Genomic DNA, 4,613 nt, shown 5'->3' with positions numbered 1-4,613 from the left:
ATTAAATCATAGCTGACCATTATTTCTGTTTAAAAATAAGTTCTATCACTGTGTTCTGACCTGATTTCCAATAGAAGATACATCAAGATAGGCTTTCCTTTGCCCCTCTGGCTTTTTTGCATCAATGTAACTCCTTGATTTCACTAATTTCTTTTTTACAATGTAGCAACATCAAGTCTAAACCTAGAAACAAGAAACACCAGGGGATTGTTCAGGTGGTGTTAGATATTGAAAAAACCCAATGTAAACACATGAAATACATTGTATCAGCACCATCCCACCTGAAAGGCCCAGAAAGGGAATAGTTAGCCATCAAAATCAAGGAAAACTCCCCTCCCAGGCACTAATTCTTTCTCACAATCACTAAGAAATGTGTTTGGGCTGGGTTTTTTGAGACACAAAGATAAAAGGAATTTGTTTCAAGAAATATATTTTTTCCTCTTTGAAACACTGCATTTATAAGTGTTAATTATTTAAAGTTGTGTGTTCAAAGAAAAAAAAAAAAAAAGAAAGAAAAGATCTGTAATCCCAGGGTAGAAGATTTCTTGTATTGCAGTAGTTACTATGTAACTTACATTATTTTCCTATTTTATAACATATTCAGTAGCAAGCCAATGAAGATTTTGGGTTTTTTTAAATCTGGGCAATCTAATAATTGAAAATTTACTTTAGCCAAAAGATTCAGGACAGATGTTTATCATTAAATCAGTGTCCCTCAGGCAACAACTCTTCGCTTCATTCTGAATTTAAATACATAATGACAGTAGTTAGAGATTATAGTAAAGAAGTTCATTTCAGAATTGCTGCTTTCAACAAGTTAACCCAGTCAGCCATGTGTAAAGTAAGCAAAAGTGAAACACTGACTAGTGAAAACTAAATTATTTAAATTAACAAACAACAGACATTTGTAATATGTCTCATAAGTTTCCATAAACAAAAGGCAGATTTAAATAACTTCATAACACATTATCATATACAGAAGAGTTTGTGTACATGTGCATTCATGCACAGAAGTAAAAAGAAATACAAGAGATGAGAGAGAAAGTACTTGCAGCAAAGCCTTAAGAGAAGGCTGCAGCAAAAAAGGGAATGAAATTAGAAAGGCAATGAACAGGGAAATTACTTCTTGATATTCAAATTGTAGGATGTTCTGAGAATACATTATCTGTAAATGAGCAGAATAGAAAAGCATTCAAATTGTAGGATGTTCTGAGAATATATTATTTGTAAATGAGCAGAATACAAAAGAATTTTGTGACTCTCATTTTGTCCTCATAGCAAGAAACAATCTAAAAGATCATGACCCTTTGCCTAACTTTTCTTAGGTCAAAAAGAACAAACTGGTATTCTTTATTTTTCTGTCATGTGTCTACCCCCACCCATAAAACAGAAATTATAGCTAAATTGGGCGATTGATACCAACTTTGTTATGCTCTTGTAGTGGGGAAAGAAAGCATACAAACCCCCAGCAACCTGATAGAATGAACACCTTGCAATGCTGATGACAGAAAAATAGATTTGAGAACAGCCACCCCAAACAGGCTGAGGACAAGAACCTGAAGAGCAGCAGTGGGAGATTCCATTTTCTCTTTCTCCATCTTCTTTTGCTCTCTAGTCTCTTATTTTGCTACAGAGTCACTTGAACTAAGCAAGCTGCACAATTTCACAATAATTTTCCTCTTCTCTCAGGTAACACAGTCATAAATATATCTTTGAAAAAAAGTAATCCCAGGTATGCTTTTTCCAAGACTCCAGAGAGAGAAATGGAAAAAAAATGTTTTGAGAGCCCTAAAAAGTATTTGAAATGAGAGACATAATCTGGGGATTTTTTTTGTGTGTTTCTCCATTCATTGTGGCTTTAATAAAAGCTAAAAGGATTGTAATGATGGTTCTTGCAGCGTAACTAAGCCAGCATAAGTTTAAGTGAAGCTCTGAAGCATACTTAAGATTAATTTTGTAACAATAAAAATACATTATTTCTTGGTAAGTCTGAGACAGGATTATCTGATATATTTTATTTATTCACATACTTTTGTTACTAAGAACCATTTGTAACAATTAAGAATTGAAATTTAATACAGAACTACAAGTTCAGATTTGGGAGGTGACTGTGCCCTATAAATCTATGAGATTCCACCCTCCTGAAGTATTATAAAATATGGAACACTTTGTTGTTCTGTTTTGAAGTAAAATAATTTGAAAGTATTTTAGAGAATTTGTTCTCTAAGAGCTCACAGAACTATTTTGTGAAAAATCAATTTGCAGACTCTAATTATATAAATGCATTATTATTGGACTCTGACTCATGAATATTTGGTTCAATTAAAAAATCACAAGTTTTCTATCTTTATGGTATTTTACTATGACTACTCATAACTCACCACTATAAGTTATGACACACCAGTTAAAGTGCCATAAACCAGAAATTAACTCAAGTTTATTAGGATTTCTACTTTCTTAAAGTGAATAATGTTAGCTGGCCAAATGATAGAACCATGGAATCATTTAGGTTGGAAAAGACCTCTAACATTATTGACTCCAACTCTTTGGACTCCATGACAGAGACATCTGACTTATTTCTTTTGCAGGTTATATAAAAATGTGCATGCAGATTAAGATCTATAGATTTTAAAATTGCAACTTTTAGATTTTATACATTAGCAGAACATTGAGAAGTTTGTCTCCATTTTAGATGCAGTTTGGCTAAACTGTATTTTTGCATGAATTGCTGATGGATTTCAGCTCCACATAGTCTATAGCTCCTCCTTCTCGTCCTTTTGACCCCATTTCAGCTAAACAAGCACATGATGATGTCTGTTCCTGACAGTGACTGTTTTCTCATTGGCCACACAAGTGAAAGCTTGCTCTGTGGAACAGCTTCAGTCAGAGCAGTGCTGTCATGATCTGTCTGTAGCATGGCACACAGGGCAGGGTGCCAGGCTGGAAGGAGAAGTTTGCTCCAGCAGTGATCTGCTGGATGGTCCTATGACACCTTTTTGTCAGGTCCCTGTTCACCCCACATCTGCTGACTCAGACAGAGGGATTTTTGGGGCAAGGCATGCAGATGGGTGTCTAGATAAATACTGTTGTGGTCTCATCAGGAATTGTAAGAGGCTGCTGATAGCAGCATCGTAACACTGGAAAAGGGACTGAGAAGAGAAAGTATTGGAACACAGCTTTTCCCAAGGCTTTAAAAGCATCATAGCTAAATGCTTGGACAACTCCAATCACACACAACGGGATATGAGAAGACATTCATGATCTAGAGTCAATGTGTCTGTGTGCTTTTATGTCTTTTATATCAAAATCTGTATCTTTTATTTTATTTTTTTTAAAGAGTAATGTCCTTACTTTATTTGACCTATACAATCACCTGTAGTTTACCCAGTGAAGGTGTATTAAATATTCTTAACTTCTCAAAACATACAGGATGTTGCTAGACATATCCAGAGAGTAAATCTTAAAATGTCACATCTAAAATGGAGAATTTTGTTATGATACCTTTCTTCAGTAAAGGGTTCATCCTAAAAAGGTTGTATTTGTGTTATCAGACATCACAATCTGGCCACTTATTTTCTTTAATAGCTTCAATAAGGAAATTATATCAGAACAACATATTTGTAACTTATTAGATCATAGACCAGCACTTAAAACAGTTGTTAAAGTGACTGATTATTTAAAAAAACCTATAAGATTCTCCAAAGCTGCACATACATAAATACAATATTTATCTGGGCAAGAAAACAATCTAGTTAAATGATTATATGAAAGCAGTGAATATGTAAATGAAAGATTTAAAAAGAAAAAATGAAAATAAACTCAAATAGTGATTAAAAATGTATAGGAAGGCATGATAGAGAGGTAATCAGTACTTATTTTAAAATATTTTTTCTAAAACATATCAAGAAGAAGAAAGACCTCATGTGACATATAAGTCTTAGGAGCGTAGAAAAGCCAATTATCCAATACCTGTTTCTGATATGTATTTGGAAAAGTGGAAAGTGGTTGTACTCTTTCTGCATGGTGCTGAAAATCTGTACCAAAGATAAAGCAGCATTTATAAATGAATGTATTTTCAAACTAGTCATAGGAGAAATTTGAAAGGAATCAGCTGAGAAACACTTTGAAGCTAATGTTCTTATATAACAGACTTTGAATATGAAGGAAACCAATGTCCATAAATCCTAGGTAGAACAGCATAACAGTTAATTCCCATGTTTTATCATGCAATTGAAGTCTGGAAAATGACATCAGGGAGTGTATTTTCATGGTAGATGAGCCTTCTTGAATAAACCTTTAAAAATGCAGATCATCTTTGTTGACTGTGTTACTATTAAATTCTTCAGACTAATCAAGGCATTTGACCTACAGTCACATGGCTTTTAAATTCCTTAATGTAGTCCCTTTCTTCCAGATGCACACAAACCTTGGCTTTAATTATGGCATGGCCAGAATTAAGTTTTGTGAAAAGATGCTGTTCTTAGTAGCTGAATCAAAAGAATATCTGGTCTATTACTATTTAACTTTTTTTAAGGTTTTTGGTTGGTTTTTTTTTTGGTCACTGAAAACCGAAACAAAACAGAGGGAAAAAATTTTCTGAGTTAATACCACCA

The sequence above is a fragment of the Acanthisitta chloris genome, unplaced genomic scaffold (genome assembly GCF_000695815.1).
Source record: "Acanthisitta chloris isolate BGI_N310 unplaced genomic scaffold, ASM69581v1 scaffold17160, whole genome shotgun sequence".
In the NCBI taxonomy this organism is placed as follows: Eukaryota; Metazoa; Chordata; class Aves; order Passeriformes; family Acanthisittidae; genus Acanthisitta; species Acanthisitta chloris.
The sequence above is the reverse complement of the archived record's forward strand: the minus strand, read 5'-3'. Positions refer to the sequence as shown.